The 20,388-nt window shown below is 43.8% G+C and overlaps 1 long non-coding RNA gene across 4 annotated transcripts in view; it reads left to right on the top strand.

Moving 5' to 3' along the window:
* Nucleotides 1-20,388, top strand: part of LOC129832179 (uncharacterized) — an 89,662-nt gene that overhangs the window by 4,026 nt on the left and 65,248 nt on the right. The window contains exon 2 of one of the 4 annotated variants that reach the window (XR_008755882.1): nucleotides 11,615-11,812. This is a non-coding gene — a long non-coding RNA (uncharacterized LOC129832179). Of the gene's footprint in view, nucleotides 1-9,844; nucleotides 11,813-20,388 lie in introns of those variants that run through there. The other 3 variants (XR_008755881.1, XR_008755883.1, XR_008755880.1) reach the window with 3 other exon arrangements.

Genomic DNA, 20,388 nt, shown 5'->3' with positions numbered 1-20,388 from the left:
CCCTTGTATATATCGTTTTTCTTCGTATATATTTGTATAATTTTTTTAAATCTCCTTTTCCACCTACGGACTGAACATACTCTCCTGCAACCTGCCTCACCCAATGTGGTGTGGATCTGCTATTTTTACACTTTTTAACCGGAACCCCCTTTTGAAGCTAGCCAGCTAACTAGCTACTAGCTAGTAGTCAGTTAGCCACTGCTAGCAGTCATCACCGTTACTCGGACTGCCAGCCTCAGCCCGGGCAACTCTTGCCAGCCTGCACAGCGCGATATCTACCCAGAGCATATCGGACTGCTTTTCTCTACTACATCTCCGGATTCCTACCGCAAGCTCTGAACTTTTATTCCGGATCATCGCAGCTAGCTAGCTGCTATCCGAGTGGCTACTCCTGTCTAACGTCTCTGTCCCGAAGCAAGCACCAGTTAGCCTGGAGCTAGCCTCGAACTAGGCCCATCTCCCGGCTAGCCCGAAGAGATCCATCAAGCAATCCCTGGGCTTCAATGACCTTTTTTGCTAATTGGCCTGGAACCTTTGCTGCTGACACAGAGCCCACCCGATCCATCACGACTGGTCTAGCGACGTAACCGTCCGAGGGGGTTTCTGTCCCGAAGCAAGCACCAGTTAGCCTGGAGCTAGCCTCGAGCTAGGCCCTTCTCCCGGCTAGCCGAAGAATTCCATCAGATAATTCCTGGGCTTCAATACCTCTTCTGCCAATTGGCTTGGACCCTTTTCTGCCGAGACGGAGCCCCGCCGATCCATCAGGACTGGCCTGCCGACGTAACCGTCCGAGGGGGTTTCAACAGACTCTCCCATTGCAACGTCCCCCTGAGGCCCATCTGCTAGCCTGTTGCTATCCCCGGCCTGCTAGCTGTCTGAATTGTCGCGCCTCCAGCTCGTCTAGCTACTCACTGGACCCTATGTTCACTCGACTATACATGCCTCTCCCTAATGTCAATATGCCTTGTCTATTGCTGTTTTGGTTAGTAATTTTTGTCTTATTTCACTGTAGAGCCTCCAGCGCTGCTCAATATACCTTAGCTAGCCCTTATGTTCCACCGCCCACACATGCGGTGACCGCACCTAGCTTAAATGGTGCCTCAAGAGACAAAACCTCTCTCATCGTCACTCAATGCCTAGGCTTACCTCCACTGTACTCACATCCTACCATGCCCTTGTCTGTACGTTATGCCTTGAATCTATTCTTCTGCGCCCAGAAACCTACTCCTTTTACTCTCTGTTCCGAACGCACTAGACGAACAGTTCTTTTATCCTTTAGCCATACTCTTATCCTACTCCTCCCTTGTTCCTCTGGTGATGTAGAGGTTAACCCTGCAGCCCCCAGCATCACTCCCATTCCCCAGGCGCTCTCATCTGTTTAATTCTGTAACTGTAAAAGCATTGGTTTCATGCATGTTAACATTAGAAGCCTCCTCCCTAAATTTGTTTTATTCACTGCTTTAGCACACTCCACCAACCCGGATGTCCTAGCCGTGTCTGAATCCTGGCTTAGGAAGGCCACCAGAAATTTCCATCCCTAACTATAAACATTTTCCGACAAGATAGAACTGCCAAAGGGGGCGGAGTTGCAATCTACTGCAGAGATAGCCTGCAGAGTTCTGTCATACTATCCAGGTCTGTGCCCAAACAATTCAAGCTTCTACTTTAACCTGTCTAGGATGAGGGTGCCGCTAGCGGCACACCCCCCCCACATTCCACTGAAAAGGCAGAGCGCGAAATTCAAAAAAAATATTTTTTTTAAATATTTAACTTTCACACATTAAAGTCCAATACAGCTAATGAAAGACACAGATCTTGTGAATCCAGCCAACATGTCCGATTTTTAAAATGTTTTACAGGGAAGACACAATATGTAAAGATGTAAATCTATTACCTAAAAACACATTAGCATAATCCACCATCTTTTATTTGTCCACCAACACCAGTAGCTATCACCAATTCGGCTAAACTAAGATATTTATAGCCCCTAACCAAGAAAAAAACTCATCAGATGACAGTCTGATAACATATTTATGGTATGGGATAGGTTTTGTTAGAAAAATGTGCATATTTCAGGTAGCTGGCATAGTTTACAATTGCACCCACCGTCACAAATGGACTAGAATAATTACAATGAGCAACGTGTTTACCTAACTACTAATCATCAAACATTTCGTAAAAATACACAGCATACACTAATCGAAAGACACAGATCCTGTGAATACAGACAATATTTCAGATTTTCTAAGTGTCTTACAGCGAAAACACAATAAATCGTTATATTAGCATAGCACATGTGCAAACATTACCCCAGCATTGATTCTAGCCAAAGAGAGCGATAACGTAAACATCGCCAAAATATATTATTTTTTTCACTAACCTTCTCAGAATTCTTCAGATGACACCCCTGTAACATCACATTACAACATACATATACAGTTTGTTCGAAAATGTGCATATTTAGCCACCAAAATCATGGTTAGACAATGAGAAATGTAGCCCAGCTGGTGAGAAAATGTCCGTGCGCCATATTAGACAGTGATCTACTCGTATACATAAATACTCATAAACGTGACTAAAAAATATAGGGTGGACAGCGATTGATAGACAATTTAATTCTTAATAAAATCGCGGAATTACATTTTTTAAATTATCCTTACTTTTCAATACAGTTTGCGCCAAGCGAAGCTACATCAAAAAACATGGCGTCCTAAGCCACTAACATTTTTCGACAGAAACACGATTTATCATAATAAAAATGTCCTACTTTGAGCTGTTCTTCCATCAGTATCTTGGGCAAAGGATCCTTTCTTGGGTCTAATCGTCTTTTGGTGGAAAGCTGTCCTCTTGCCATGTGGAAATGCCAACTGCGTTCGGGATGAACTGGAAGCGTGCCCAGAGATTCACAGCGTCTCAGAAATAAATGTCCCAAAATCGCACTAAACGGATATAAATTGCTATAAAACGCTTTAAATTAACTACCTTATGATGTTTTTAACTCCTATAACGAGTCTTAACATGACCGGAGAAAGATTACTCCCAACACTAATGCTTGGAACAGGTGCGGGTCGGAGTCCTCCACGCGCATGAGGCAGCTGCAAAGGAGTTACTAGCTACAGGGTTTTTTAATTTATAGTGCCTGTGATTGCGCAATCGACCCCATTCAACCAATCCGCATCACTATCAATTGCTCCCTAAAACACTTCAGCAAGCAGGCCTTTCTAATCGACCTGGCCCGGGTATCCTGGAAGGATATTGACCTCATCCCGTCAGTAGAGGATGCCTGGTTGCTCTTCAGAAGCGCTTTCCTCTCCATCTTAATGCCCCATTAAAAAAATGTAGAACTAAGAACAGATATAGCCCTTGGTTCAGGCCAGACTTGACTGGCCTTGACCAGCACAAAAACATCATGTGGCATTCTGCATTAGCATCGAATAGCCCCCTCGATATGCAACTTTTCAGGGAAGTCAGGAACCAAAATACTCAGTCAGTTAGGAAAGCTAAGGCTAGCTTTTTCAAAGAGAAATTTGCTTCATGTAGCACTAATTCCAAAAGTTTTGTGACACTGTAAAGTAGAGGTCGACTGATTATGCTTTTTCAACGCCGATACCGATTATTGGACCCAAAAAAGCCGATAGCGATTAATCGGGCGATTTTAAAAATATTTTTTTGTTGTTGTTGTAATAATGTCAATTACAACAATACTGAATGAACACTTATTTTAACTTAATATAATACATCAATAAAATCAATTTAGCCTCAAATAAATAATGAAACGTGTTCAATTTGGTTTAAATAATGCAAAAACAAAGTGTTGGAGAAGAAAGTAAAAGTGCAATATGTGCCATGTAAGAAAGCTAACGTTTAAGGCCCTTGCTCAGAACATGAGAACATATGAAAGCTGGTGGTTCCTTTTAACATATTCTTCAATATGCCCAGGTAAGAAGTTTTAGGTTGTAGTCATTATAGGAATTATAGGACTATTTCTCTCCTATACGATTTGTATTTCATATACCTTTGACTATTGGATGTTCTTATAGGCACTTTAGTATTGCCAATGTAACAGTATAGCTTCCGTCCCTCTCCTCGCTCCTACCTGGGCTCGAACCAAGAACACATCGACAACAGCCACCCTTGAAGCAGCGTACCCATGCAGAGCAAGGGGAACAACTACTCCAAGTCTCAGAGCGAGTGACGTTTGAAACGCTATTAGCGCGCACCCCGCTAACTAGCTAGCCGTTTCACATCGGTTACTCCAGCCTAATCTCGGGAGTTGATAGGCTTGAAGTCATAAACAGCGCAATGCTTGACGCACAGCGAAGAGCTGCTGGCAAAACGCACAAAAGGGCTGTTTGAATGAATGCTTACGAGCCTGCTGGTGCCTACCATCACTCAGTCAGACTGCTCTATCAAATCATAGACTTAATTATAACATAATAACACACAGAAATACGAGCCTTAGGTCATTAATATGGTCGAATCCGGAAACTATCATCTCCAAAACAAAACTTTATTCTTTCAGTGAAATACGGAACCGTTCCGTATTTTATCTAACGGGTGACATCCATAAGTCTAAATATTCCTGTTACATTGCACAACCTTCAACGTTATGTCATAATTACGTAAAATTCTGGCAAATTAGTTCACAACGAGCCAGGCGGCCCAAACTGTTACATATACCCTGACTCTGCGTGCAATGAATGCAAGCGAAGTGACACAATTTCACCTGGTTAATATTGCCTGCTAACCTGGATTTCTTTTCGCTAAATATGCAGGTTTAAAAATATATACTTCTGTGTATTGATTTTCAGAAAGGCATTGATGTTTATGGTTAGGTACACTTTGGAGCAACGACAGTCCTTTTTCGCGAATGCGCACTGCATCGATTATATGCAACGCAGGACACGCTAGATAAACTAGTAATATCATCAACCATGTGTAGTTAACTAGTGATTTATGATTGATTGTTTTTTATAAGATAAGTTTAATGCTAGCTAGCAACTTAACTTGGCTTCTTACTGCATTCGCGTAACAGGCAGGCTCTTCGTGGAGTGCAATGTAAAGCAGGTGGTTAGAGTGTTGGACTAGTTAACTGTAAGGTTGCAATATTGAATCACCGAACTTACAAGGTAAAAATCTGTCGTTCTGCCCCTGAACAAGGCAGTTAACCCACCGTTCCTAGGCCGTCATTGAAATTAAGAATGTGTTCTTAACTGACTTGCTTAGTTAAATAAAGGTGTAAAAAAAAAAATGTTGATTTCCGATTGTTATGAAAACTTGAAATTGGCCCGAATTAATCGGCCATTCCGATTAATCGGTCGACTTCTACTGTAAAGTCCTTGGAGAATAAGAGCACCTCCTCCCAGCTGCCCACTGCACTGAGGATAGGAATCACTGTCACCACCGATAAATCTACGACAATCGATAATTTCAATAAGCATTTTGGCTTTCCACCTGGCTACCCCTACCCTGGCCAACATCTCAACACCCCCTGCAGCAACTTGCCCCCCCCCCCCCCCCCCCGCTTCTCCTTCGCCCAAATCCATACAGCTGATGTTCTGAAAGAACTGCAAAATCTGGATCCCTGCAAATCAGCTGGGCTAGACAAACTGGACCCTCCCTTTCTAAAGTTATCCACCAAAATTGTTGCAACCCCTATTACTTGCCTATTCAACCTCTCTTTCGTATCATCTGAGATCCCCAAAGATTGGAAAGCTTTCACATCGTCTGAGATTCCCAAAGATTGGAAAGTGCCTCTTCAAAGGGGGAGACACTCTAGACCCAAACTGTTATAGACCTATATCCATCCTGCCCTGCCTTTCTAAAATCTTTGAAAGCCAAGTTAATTAACAGATCACTGACCATTTTGAATCCCACCGTACCTTCTCCACTATGCAATCTGATTTCCGAGCTGGTCATGGGTGCACCTCAGCCACGCTCAAGGTCCTAAACGATATCCTAACCGCCATCGATAAAAGACAGTACTGTGCAGCCGTCTTCATCGACCTGGCCAAGGCTTTGACTCTGTCAATCACCGCATTCTTATCGACAGACTCAATAGCCTTGGCTTCTCAAATGACTGCCTCGCCTGGTTCACCAACTACTTCTCAGATAGAGTTCAGTGTGTCAAATCGGAGGGCCTGTTGTCCGGACCTCTGGCAGTCTCTATGGGGGTGCCACAGGGTTCAATTCTCGGGCCGACTCTTTTCTCTGTATATATCAATGATGTCACTCTTGCTGCTGGTGATTCTCTGATCCACCTCTACGCAGACGACATCATTCTGTATACATCTGGCCCTCCTTTGGACACTGTGCTAACAAACCTCCAAACGAGCTTCAATGCCATACAACACTCCTTCTGTGGCCTCCAACTGCTTTTAAATGCTAGTAAAACTAAGTGCATGCTCTTCAACCGATTGCTGCCCGCACCCTCCCGCCCTACTAGCATCACTACTCTGGACGGTTCTGACCTAGAATATGTGGACAACTACAAATACCTAGGTGTCTGGTTAGACTGTAAACTCTCCTTCCAGACTCACATTAAGCATCTCCAATCCAAAATGAAATCTAGAATCGGCTTCCTATTTCGCAACAAAGCCTCCTTCACTCATGCCGCCAAACATACCCTTGTAAAACTGACTATCCTACCGATCCTTGACCTCGGCGATGTAATTTACAAAATATCCCCCAACACTCTACTCAGCAAACTGGATGTAGTCTATCACAGTGCCATCCGTTTTATCACCAAAGCCCCATATACTACCCACTGTATGCTCTCGTTGGCTGGCCCTCACTACATATTCGTCGCCAAACCCACTGACTCCAGGTCATCTATAAGTCTTTGCTAGGTAAAGCCCCACCTTATCTCAGCTCACTGGTCACCATAGCAACACCCACCCGTAGCACACGCTGCAGCAGCTATATTGCACTGGTCATCCCCAAAGCCAACACTTCCTTTGGCTGCCTTCCAGTTCTCTGCTGCCAATGACTGGAACAAATTACAGGAATCTCTGAAGCTGGAGTCTTATTTCTCCCTTTCTAATTTTAAGAATCAGCTGTCTGAGCAGCTAGTGTATACTAGCTCCTTCCCACAGAATACTGCAGAGGGACTGCTCACTGTACCTGTACACAGCCAATCTGTGAATAGCACACTCGTATACTTCATCCCCATATTCATAATAGCACGCTGGGACTGATGGTTTGTTTTGCTAAACTAGCAAGTCTGTTTGTTTAGTTTCCAAGGTAACTACTGTCTGTCTAGTAAACATTTATAGCGGCAAAAGTGTTAAATTATAGCCATGGTATAGAAGGGATAATCAACTCGTGGCTCTCTGGAAAATAATGCAACTCTGTGGAAGGTTGGTTCCACGTCGTTCATTATTTTCCATAGAACGCAGTCTTTTGTTGATTATCCCTTACATCATGGGCTTATACACTGAACAAAAATATAAATGCAACATGTAAAGTGCTGGTTCCATGTTTCATTAGCTGAAGTGGGTGGGTCTATGCCCTCCCAGGCCCACCCATGACTGTGCCCCTGCCCAGTCATGTGAAATCCATAGATTAGGGCCTAATGAATTGACTGATTTTCTTATATTAACTGGAACTCAGCAAAATATTAGAAATTGTTGCGTGTTGCGTTTACATTTCTGTTCAGTATACATGCTCTTGTCAAGTCTTGCAATGCAATATAATGCATTAATACTACAGCTGTGAGCTTAGATTTTCACAAACAATGCCCTATATCAAGGTAATGGTACAAATAATATTTCCTTAAGGCACACAATTGATCCAGAAGTAAATATTGCAGCAATGTTATGTAAAGTAAGTTGGGGAAGTTGACTTGAGATCTGTGGCTAATGGGAATGTTTGTGCATTATCAATACATGCAGTTCATTAATAACACATATCAATAGCTGTATATCAATTAATTGTTCTGTCAATACATACAGTGGACTCTGAGGTTAGGTCCTCATACAGTAGCAATTATCAGTAGAATGCAACGTATTTCCTCTCCATCTCCCTCATTGCTATGGGGGCTTTCCACAAAGAAAACACAGCAGACCTTAGTGAACCTTTCTTGACCCCTTCTCTCTTTATGGTAGAAGTGGTCATTGACAGGCCAAACATGTTTTTCTCCTCAATGTTTTCAAGTCAACTACCGGTCTCCACAACAAGCACTAGGCTGGCTCACAAACTCTCAAGATCAGATTGCGCTGAGATCCAATTTAAATGGCTCTTGGCTTTAGATTCTCTGCGCACCACTTAGACATGTATTTTCTTTTTCTTGGTTCTTGATTTATTGATTTTTAAAAATGTTAAAATTAAAAAAAAAAATTATCCCCTTTCCCCCCCAATTTTCGTGGTATCCAATCGCTAGTAATTACTATCTTGTCTCATCGCTACAAGTCCCGTCCGGGCTCGGGAGAGACGAAGGTCAAAAGCCATGCGTCCTCCGAGGCACAACCCAACCAAGCCGCACTGCTTCTTTAACACAGCGCGCCGCCAACCCGGAAGCCAGCCGCACCAATGTGTCGGAGGAAACACCGTGCACCTGGCCCCCTTGGTTAGCGCGCACTGCGCCCAGCCCGCCACAGGAGTCGCTGGAGCGCGATGAGACAAGGAAATCCCTACCGGCCAAACCCTCCCTAACCCGCACGACGCTAGCCCAATTGTGCGTCGCCCCACGGACCTCCCGGTCGCGGCCGGCTGCGACAGAGCCTGGGGGCGAACCCAGAGACTCTGGTGGCGCAGTTAGCACTGCGATGCAGTGCCCTAGACCACTGCGCCACCCGGGAGGCCCGATTTATTGATTTAAAGAGAGGGAAATATACTACTGCGGACTACCATGATTATGGGGTTTTAGGCACTTGATGGTCAAAAACAAACAAACAATGGACTTTACACATGTATTTGCAGAGGAACAGGTGGACGTTAAGTGTGGTCCATTAACAGCATGTTGTTGCCGCCTGCCTTCCCTTTTCAGTGCCAGACTTAAGTTGACAAGCAGTGCGTTTGGGTGAACTAATGTGTTCGGCCATTTCATTTCATTGCAGACTGACACTGCTGCACATTGTAAGGCTCAGCCCCTTCTGGGCTGCTCTTAATGACAGTGCTTTGTTCTCGATGCACAGCTTGTCGGCACACAATGTCAGAGGTCATGTTCGGCCTCCAGCCCCCAGACCTCTGTAAAAGAAAGCTAATGAGGCAGCATGGAGCTAAGAGGAACTGGCCACTCTCCTACTGGGGCTCTCCTGGAGCTCAGATAGGCATAGCAAGCCCTATCTATGAAGCCCTCTTGGCACAGGGTCTTAGCTTCAGTCACTTTGTTGACGATTCGCCTCCTTCTCTCCCCAGGTCCTGTTAATGACCAAAACTACCTCACAATGCCCCAAAATACCCCAACCAGCTATCCTAATCAATCCTTAAAGCGTAAATCATAGTCTATAGACGCCGAGACGCGCTAGTCCGGCATCCCATTGTGACATGCAGTAGTGACGTGGCTCTGAGAAAACCGCAGGGGATGAGCAGCTCGAACACACACCTTCAAAAATGAAAGGGGGGAGGGTAATGAATTAGTAGCTAGGACCCTTCTCCCCTCTAGCCTGTCCCTCTGTCTGCTCCCTGGCAAGTTGGAGCACCAGCCTGACATCACCATATTGACCTGTGCTTTCCCACGACCTTTCATTGACTTTTGATCTCTTGGACCAGTCCACAGCCGTCTGGAGCTCAGGCTTGACTGATACCCCCTTCCCCCGACCCTCTTCCCCATCTTGTCGTGTCCCCCCCCCCCCCCCCCCCCCCCCCCGTATTAACGGACTTGTGTCAGCATGGAGGAGTCTTGAGATTACACAGGCACCTAACTGCATAACATGGTCTCAGAAGATAAACAACTTAAATGAATAACCAATAATTCTACCTTTCGGCTGTATTAGGCAGTTAAGTAATTTAGTTCTGGAAGACATATTGCTTTATGTAATGGTGTTAAGGTGGCTCAGTGTTTAAAAAATGCTTAGGTTGTTGTTAGTGCATTATGTGCCATGTGTACTGGTCAGTATTAGTGCTCCCTGTTCAGGATTGTAGCTCGCTTCTTCTCTCACTGTGCAATGTAATCACTCTCTACAGAATGACTCTCCATTTCCCCGACCTCTGCTATCAGCCCAGTGTGGGTACATACACTGCACTGATTCCAGGGTGTTTGTGTGTGTCTGTATGTGTGTTCAGGGGAACAGTGATAAGTGGTGGGAGTAAGTCACCCATCTGTGTGAGGTAGTGGTGTGGGACACAGTGAACAGTAAGCTGAAGTCCTGCTGGATCACCAGTCTGATGCCAAATAGAGGGCTCACACATAGGAAGAGATGATGTTGTTATCAGTCGAGCCCAGGTATAAGGGACCAGCGAGAGAGAGATACATAGATATATGATTGTTTAAAATGTTCTGGTTTTCTAAAGCATTTGGAAGCAATTGTGTTTTTGTGATGACTAACAAGGAAGGAGCTGTGTGAGGAGATGTTGGGAAAATGAGAACGGTCACATTTGACATCATTCTGACCTTATTTATGACTTGACCTATGGAACACTGGACTGGTTCTAGTCTTAGAGACCCTCACATCAACGATCATTCCTGTTTAGACTTCACAGAGAGATGAAAAGACTGTTGCAAGTGATCTGGTTTGAAAATTAGCTTGAGGCTATGAGTTCCAGTAAGTAGAGCACGTCTTGCTCCAATATGACTAAAATACTGTTTCCACTGTCTGTCTGTATGTTTGTCTGTCAGGGGAGGGCTATGCTTGTTGATCCAGAGAGGTGGGCATGTTCCTTGGTGGGTAAGGCAAATCGCTTGACTTTGGTATGAGAGTAGCATTCCTGATTCCTGTTCAACTGAGAGACAGGCATGAGGAGGGAGGGAGATAGAGAGAGAGATAGTTTCCCTCAGATTACACAGACCCACAAAGAATTCAAAAATAAATCAAATTTTGATAAACTCCCATATCTATTGGGTGAAATACCACAGTGTGCAACAGAGCAGCAAGATTTATGACCTGTTGCCACGAGAAAAGGGCGACCAGTGAAGAACAAACACCATTGTAAATACAACTTATAGTTAGTTATGTTTATTTATTTTCCCTTTTGTACTTTATCTATTTGCACATCATTACAACACTGTATATATACATAATATGACATTTGACATGTCTTTATCTTTTTGGAACTTTTGTAAATGTAATATTTACTGTAAATATTTTATTGTTTATTTCACTTTTGTTTATTATCTATTTCACTTGCTTTGGCAGTGTAAACATATGTTTCCCATGCCAATAGAGCCCATAAACTGAATTGAATTGAATTGTTAGAAAGAGAGAGAGAGATGGAGGGGAAGCCAGGGATTAGAAAGGAAGTAATGTTCATTTAAAAGTGTGCTTCTCAGTTCTGGGCATGCTCAGTGGGGCTTGGCTCTGCTCTACCAGCTCCAGCCTCTACATTTGAACAGGAGGGAGGTGAGGTGACTGTGTCCGAGCAGACTTTAGTGCCACACACTCTCTGTCTCTGTCAGGCTCTCTCGCTGCACAGCTCTCTCTTTTTGTGTTCTTTGACCCTTTTTTTTGGTGTTCAGAGACGGCTGAGGGAGGAAGACAGCTTCAACTAGACAAAACAACTGAAAGAAGAAAGAAAATGAAGAGAAGGAAAATGAACTGACTTTGCCTCAGAAACAGTGGATCTGGAGGGACTAACTTCAAAAGAAAGGCAAGAGGGAGCTGGTGTGAAATACGAGCAGGAAGGAGAGATGAGAAACATGAGGTCTTCTGTTAAGGTCAGTACTATGAGGTTCTCAAGCAAGGGACAGGAGTTCCCTTTTCATGCATTTTTCCTGGTTATTGCACAGTCAAAGTTATTTTATCTCATGTTTGCTTGTATGTGGTGTTATAGGGTGCTTGTGTGGTGCAAATCCTTATTGGTTGAGAATTGTGCAATGTTACAGGGTGGACGGACGAACACTTGGACTCTCTTTATGCCCTTCAATGTTACAGGGTGGACGGACGAACACGTGGACTCTCTTTATGCCCTTCAATGTTACAGGGTGGACGGACGAACACGTGGACTCTCTTTATGCCCTTCAATGTTGCTGAGTGGCACCTACTGTATGTAGTCTGTTACTGGTTTAGCTGCCTGCATTCTACCACAGCATATTATGTGACCATTTTGTGTGGAGACTTCAGACGTTTGCATGTCTTGGAATAGGGAGTCCACAACCTTAGCCGTAGAGGGAATTGTCTTGGTGTCTTGACTGAAACCACGTGGTTATGATAGAGGAAACATCACTTTGAAAAATGACTATAGCGTGGGCGTGCAGGTTGGATCTATGGAGGTCAGGGAGGTTGTTTTTTCTCGTGGTCAATAGCACTAGCAGAGCAATATGTAGAAATATAGTATATATCTCCAGGGCTCTGGTCAATATCATTTGACAGTGGTCAATGAATGAGTGAAAACTGTTTTTCTTGACTACACTCTTAGGAAAAAAAGGTGAAATCTAGAACCTAGAAGTGTTTTCCGGCTTTGGCTGTCCCCATAGGAGAACCCTTTGAAGAACACTTTGTGGTTCCCGGCAGAACCCTTTTGGTTCCAGGTAGAACCCTTTACACAGAGGGTTGTACAGTTCTACCTGGAACCAAAAAGGGTTCTCCTATGGGGACAGCCGAAGAACCCAGTTGGAACCCTTTTTTCTAAGAGTGCATTCAGATGTCATCAAAGAAATGATCATAGTTGGGATACAGACAGTCATGCTGCAGCCTTGAATGATTACCTATTGTCAACTCAGATTATTTATCCTAATACACTCAATGTCACAATGTTATATCCCCATTCCATTCTATTGTATTCTACTCTATTCTCCCAATTTTACAAGAACTTCAGCATAGTAGTGGAATAATTTGCCCTGAAATCATCAGACTTGTTTGAATAACGTGTCATTGTATTGGAGTAATAAACAGCATCTTGTTATGATCACCTGAGAGAGAGAATACAATAATGAACTTGTTGTTTTACTATTCGGGGTATTAGGCAGTTTATCTGGCTGTGCGAATACTGAAGGTATAATTCCTGGGTCGTGTTCGTTCGGTTTCAAATGAAAGAAAAGGGACTGAAACAGGAGTGGGACTACCTCCATAAGAAATGCACATTTTAGTTTTTAAATCGTTTTCCAGTGTGTACCCTAATGAACACTACCCAGGTATATCCCAGCATGTTTCATGCCTTGCTACTGGTTGGTGTCAGTGGTGACCTCCCCACGGATGTTGTGTTGCCAGATGTATAATTTATGCCTCTAGAACTGGGGCAGAATATGTCACCGGGGGAGAGTGTGCTAGTGCTGATAGAGCTGAACATTGTGTACATTACCCTATAACCTCCTTGTTATTTACTCAATAAATAAGGCACAGAATTAAACACCACAAAATCATCATGCTTTTGTGGGTTTATGAACTTCAAGACAACATATGACGTTGATAGTATTTCAGGACCTTCCTAAAGGAGGTATGTGGTATCTGTTTAGTTCAATCCAAGCTCATAGTGGTTCTGGTTGTAGCTTTCCAATACACACTGTGACAGAAATTCAGCAACATACAGCGGATGCAATATTATCTAACAGATGTGCCCTCTCTTACTATATAGATATATCATAGTCAGCTATGGCGCCTGTTCACTAACATTTTCGGAGAAACCTGTCGATGATCGCCCTTCCATTCTCTAAGTCAGTCTACTCCTTTCTTTGGTCGTGACAGAAAGTTAATGGGGGAAAAAAACTTGGGTACTGACGGATGTGTCTCTCATTTCCTCCTATTGGCTAAGGTGTGGTAGAGATGAGCGGTGGTTGTAGTACAATGAGCATGCTGTTCGGTAACTGTGGCATACCAGACATATTTATCCTTCCCACCTACCCCACTGTCAGGTTATGCTCGGACTGAAACAGGCATTCCTTTGAAACACCCTGTTGTCCTCTTTACACTGAGTATTCGTGTTAGTTCAACAGACTCCCATGACTATGAACCACCAGCGACACTATGGACTCGGGTCAGTTGGTCAACTGAATACGTTCAACTGAAATGTGTCTTGCAAATTTAGCCCAAACCCTCTGAATCAGAGAGGTGTAGTGTGCTGCCTTTAATTGACATTCACAGCACCAAGATGTTTTGTTGGGGGTTAACTGCCTTACTCAAGGGCAGAACTATCAAGGTGAGACCCACATGCAGACACAGGAGGCAGATGGTTAGAGTCTTAAAATGTTTATTCATCCAAAGGGGTAGGCAAGAGATTGGTCGTGGACAGGCAAAAAGGTCCAAACCAGATCAGAGTCCAGGAGGTACAGAGTGGCAGACAGGCTCATGGTCAAGGTAGGCAGAATGGTCAGGCAGGCGGGTACAAAGTACAGAAACAGGCAAGGGTCAAAACCGGGAGGACTAGAAAAAGGAGAATGCAAAAAGCAGGAGAACGGGAAAACCACTGGTTGACTTGGAAACATACAAGACAAACTGGCACAGAGAGACAGGAAACACAGGGATAAATACACTGGGGAAAATAAGCGACACTTGGAGGGGGTGGAGGCAATCACAAGGACAGGTGAAACACATCAGGGTGTGACAAGAACAGCAAATGTTTCCACCACCTCACTGCACCAATGCTCTTAACCACTAGGCATAGGTTTGACAGATAGCGAGCGTGTTATTTCCTGATGAATCCCTAAGAGGATATGATTCATCTTTGAATCATTTCATACATAAAAAAAAAGTTAATCTTGAAGCAGAAACAGGCTGGTTTTGACCATATGACAGCAGTGATTATGAGTAAAGTAAAAGATTAAAACGGAATGTTTTCGGGATATGACAGTGGACATGATCAAATCACACATTGTTGTCTATCTCATAAGCTTAACTACAGTTGTAAAAGTCATCATTGGCATCGTTTTAGACATAGTAATATACTTGGGTAGCCTCACTTAGGCCATGAGCCAGGCAAGCAGCTCACAATTAAACTTGGGATGAGTAGACACCTCATGGGGCCCAACTCTTCCCAGAGAACTCCGATAAAGAATCCCCAGAGAGCGAGCCAGAGGAAGGAGAATGGAGGCCAGACCTTGGCCCATTGGGCTCTGGTCAAAAGTAGTGCACTATGTAGGGAAAAGGGTGCCATTAGGGTCGCCACCCTGCTCTGAAGTGCACAGTGAATGCAAACCCAATCTTTGCCCTCTGAGGCTCAGGATCATTCAAACAGTATGAAGCCATATTCTCTGAAAGAGCTGTGAACTTGTCAACTCCCTTCGGCTCCCTGTCACATTTAGTTGTTTGTTACTTTTCAGTCTCGGGGTGAGGGACATTGAAATGCTCCAATGACTATTGGCCTCCATTCATTGGGACTAGGGCTTGTATGATGGTTGGAAATAGATGCATCAATCTAATGCCACTTCTCTGGGTGTTGCCACATCTCTCCTGGGGAGAGGACAAAGGCTAGGGCATGATGGGTAGACAGATGCATGATGGGAGCAGGGCAGCCTCTCATCCCCATGGTGATCCTAACAATGAAGCCAGAGCTTAGATGGGCAGATACTGAAGTATCCCATCTGGGGAGTCCTGAGTCTCGGTACAAGTGGCTGATATTCAAATTGCAACCTCAAGGGGGTTTGTTCAATGTTTTAAACCATGTTTTCTCCTGCTTGTCGGAGAATTGTTGTGTGGTAATGAGATTGAAGGGTAGAAAGAGGCTCATAGGTGGGAAGATGTTGGAGTGGATTGATTATTTTTATTTCAGTATGAGCTGCACGGCAAGTCTCCATCTGACACGGTGGCTGTTTCTGTCTGGAGGACCATTTAATGAGAAGGAGAGGGGTGAGCGGGAACAAGGCTTGAAAACGAACAGTGTCTAGCTAGCAGATCCGCGTCAGTGGTTAAGCAAGGTTATCTCAGTGACATCAGGGCTGTGTTATGAATACGGGGTAAAAGGATTCAGTCGTCTGTTGACATAAAGCTAGCGGCATGCCTGCAGAGGGAACATAAACACAGAATATTGTGCTTTATTGGAAGTCAACGTTGGTCCATCTTAGTTACTTTCTACTTTCCACTTGCTAACAGAAGGTGGACATATTTGACGCACGCATACAACGACAGGTCATTTTCAACAGTCGTTTGGTATAGATTGTGTCAATTGTTCTTGGTTGCGGTTTGCCCTGTGTAGGAGTTATCTGGGCTTTGTGAAAGGCGAAACACTCTTCGGAAGCACCTGGGTCACTTATCTGTGTGGCTTCTCATTTTCAGGGAGCTGAGTCTTTTTGATTGACTCACCCTGGAGAGATCCTGTGGCAATGCACTTCCTCTGAACCCTGTATCCATCCACCATCTCTCTTCTGTTATTATCTGCTTTTTCCCTTTCACTGTACTGCTGTAGCTTGTCATATAACATCATCATACCAGTAATTCTGAACTGATATAATCAGTCCAAGTGTTCAAAATGCGCTTTTCTGGTTGAAAATGAGCCTAAGGACCCTGGGACTAAACACCTCCTTCTGAATCTGGATCCTGGACTTCCTGACAGGCCTCCCCCAGGTGGTAAGAGTAGGCAACAACACTGCCATGCTGATCCTCAACATGGGGGCCCCACAGGGTTGCATGCTTAGTCCCGTCCTGTACTCCCTGTTCACCCATGACTACGTGGCCAAGCACGACTCCAACACCATCATTAAATTTGCTGACGACACAACGGTGGTAGGCCTGATCACCAACAACAATGAAACAGCCTATAGGGAGGAGGTCAGAGACCTGGCAGTGATGCCAGGACAACAACCTCTCCTTCAATGTGATCAAGACAAAGGGGATGATCGTGGACTACAGGAAAAGGAGGGCTGAACACGCCCCCCCCCCATTCACGTCAACGGGGCTGTAGTGGAGCGGGTCGAGAATTTCAAGTTCCTTGGTGTCCACATCATCACCAACAAACTATCATGGTCCAAACATACCAGGACAGTCGTGAAGAGGGCACGACAAAACCTTTTCCCCCTCATGAGACTGAAAAGATTTGTCATGGGTCCCCAGATCCTCAAAAAGTTCTACAGCTGCACCATCCAGAGCATACTGACTAGAGGTCGACCAATTAATCGGAATGGCCGATTAATTAGGGCCGATTTCAAGTTTTCATAACAATCGGAAATCGGTATTTTTGGGCACCGATTTGCCGATTTTAATTTTTTTTATTATACCTTTATTTAACTAGGCAAATCAGTTAAGAACACATTGTTATTTTCAATGACGGCCTAGGAACGGTGAGTTAACTGCCTTGTTCAGGGGCAGAATGACAGATTTTCACCTTGTCTGCTCGGGGGATCCAATCTTGCAACCTTACAGTTAACTAGTCCAACGCAATAACGACCTGCCTCTCTCTCGTTGCACTCCACAAGTTACGCGAATGCAGTATACCAAGGTAAGTTGCTAGCTAGCATTAAACTTATCTTATAAAAAACAATCAATCATAACCAATAGTTAACTACAAATGGTTAATATTACTAGATATTATCTACTGCGTTGCATATAATCTGACTGAGCATACAAGCATACAAGTATCTAAGTATCTGACTGAGCGGAGGCAGAAGCAGGCGTGTAAACATTCATTCAAACAGCACTTTCGTGCGTTTTGCCAGCAGCTCTTCGTTGTGCGTCAAGCATTGCACTGTTTATGACTTCAAGCCTATCAACTCCCGAGATTAGGCTGGTGTAACCAATGTGAAATGGCTAGCTAGTTAGCGCGCGCTAATAGCGTTTCAAACGTCACTCGCTCTGAGCCTTCTAGTAGTTGTTCCTCTTGCTCTGCATGGGTAACGCTGCTTCGATGGTGGCTGTTGTCGTTGTGTTGCTGGTTCGAGCCCAGGGAGGAGCGAGGAGAGGGACGGAAGCTATACTGCTACACTTGCAATACTAAAGTGCCTATAAGAACATCCAATAGTCAAAGGTTAATGAAATACAAATGGTATAGAGGGAAATAGTCATATAATTCCTATAATAACTAAAACTTCTTACCTGGGAATATTGAAGACTCATGTTAAAAGGAACCACCAGCTTTCATATGTTCTCATGTTCTGAGCAAGGAATTGAAACGTTAGCTTTCTTACATAGCACATATTGCACTTTTACTTTCTTCTCCAACACTTTGTTTTTGCATTATTTAAACCAAATTGAACATATTTCATTATTTACTTGAGGCTAAATTGATTTTATTGATGTATTATATTAAGTTAAAATAAGTGTTCATTCAGTATTGTTGTAATTGTCATTATTACAAATATATATATAAAAAAATAATCGGCCAATTAATCGGTATCGGCTTTTTGGCCCGCCAATAACCGGTATCGGCGTTGAAAAATCATAATCGGCCGACCTCTAATCCTGACTGGTTGCATCACCGCCTGGAATGGCAACTGCTCGGCATCTGACCGTAAGGCGCTATAGAGGGTAGTACGTATGGACCAGTACATCACTGGGGCCAAGCTTCCTGCCATCCAGGACCTATATACTAAGCATTGTCAGAGGAAGGCCCCAAATATGATCGAATCAAATTTTATTTGTCACAGAGATGGTTACCAGATGTTAATGCGAGTGTAGCGAAATGCTTGTGCTTCTAGTTCCGACAGTGCAGTAATATATAACAAGTAATCTAACAATTCCCCACCAACTACCTAATACACACAAATCTAAAGGGGTGAATGAAAATATGTACATTTAAGTATATGGATGAGCGATGGCCGAGCGACATAGGTAAGGTGCAATAGATGGTATAAAATACAGTATTTACATGTGATATGAGTAATGTAAGATATGTAAACATTATTATAGTGGCATTATTTAGAGTGCATTGTATAAAGTGACTAGTGATCCATTTATTTAAGTGGCCTGTGATTGGGTCTCAATGTAGGCAGCAGCCTCTCTGAGTTAGTGATTTCTGTTTAGCAGTCTGATGGCCTTGAGATATAAGCTGTTTTTCAGTCTCTCGGTCCCAGCTTTGATGCACCAGTACTGACCTCGCCTTCTGGATGGTAGCGGTGTGAACAGGGAATCAAAGACTCCATTCACCCAAGTCATAGACTCTTCTCTCTGCTATCGCACGGCAAGCGGTACCAGAGTGCCAAGTCTAGGACCAAAAGGCTCCTTAACAGCTTCTACCCCCAAGACATAAGACTGCTGAAGAATTAATCAAATGGCCACCCGGACTATTTACATTGACCCCCCCCCCCCCCCCCCCCCTTTGTTTTTACACCGCTGCTACTCACTGTTTATCTATGTATAGTCACTTTACCCCTACCTGCATGTACAAATTACCTCAACTAACCTGTACACCCACACATTGACTCAGTACTGGTACCCCCTGTATATAGCCTTGTTATTGTTATTTTATTGTGTTACATTTTATTTTTTATTTTATTTAGTAAATATTTTCTTAACTCTATTTCTTGAACTGCATTGTTGGTTAAGGGCTTGTAAGTAAGCATTTCACTGTCAGGTTGTATTCAGCGTATGTGACAAATAAAGTTTGATTTGATTATTTTGGGTCTAAAATGGTATACTATTGGATATGTGATGAATGTTATAAAGTTCATATCTCAGTTGTACCTGGCGTGTCCATCTGTCTGCCTGTTCCAGACAGAGGTGTGTGAGATGGAATGCATCTGGGTTTGGGCTACTTTGCCCTCTCTCTATCTCTCTCTCTCTTCTGCTTGGGGTGATACTCACAGGTTGGCTCTTTATGGAGAGGCTGGGGCTCAGACAGTGGAGATTTATAGAGATGATAAAAGCAGTGGAGGAGAGCAATAATGGCACAGCACAGACGAATGCTCCTCCAAGCCCTGTCCACTCACATCTCACGGGACATAATCTACCACAGACAGACAGACATACTTTTCTGTGCCACTAAAGGTGTTTGTGGGAATCAAGTGCTTGTCTGGGTGAAAAGATACTAGTGATTTTCAGAAAATGTAAGAAGATAGCAACTAGATAATATGTAACAAAGACTGATATGTATTGTGCCTTTGACATGTTGCCTCTCCCTGCAGCTCACTCTTGCTCTCAGCTTACTCTCTTGCTCTCACTTCTCTGACAATAATATGAATTATATGAATCTTTTTTTTTATGCAGGAGTGGTGTGTAACTGGCAGACAGGGTGAGGATAGGGGGGAATGAGAGAGAGAGAGAGGTGGATAATGGACACGAAGGGAACATATTGACAGAGCTTTGTTTCATGTAAAGGACTGGAAGACCAAACATAATAAAACATACTGTATGTCCATAGCAGCCAATGTCTTTGATGTTCATATACCTCTTCCTGCCTGCCGCTATATTTCAGAGGTGGGACCAAGTCACT

Source organism: Salvelinus fontinalis, chromosome 33 (genome assembly GCF_029448725.1).
Source record: "Salvelinus fontinalis isolate EN_2023a chromosome 33, ASM2944872v1, whole genome shotgun sequence".
NCBI lineage: Eukaryota > Metazoa > Chordata > Actinopteri > Salmoniformes > Salmonidae > Salvelinus > Salvelinus fontinalis.
This window is presented reverse-complemented; position numbering and strand designations above follow the sequence as displayed.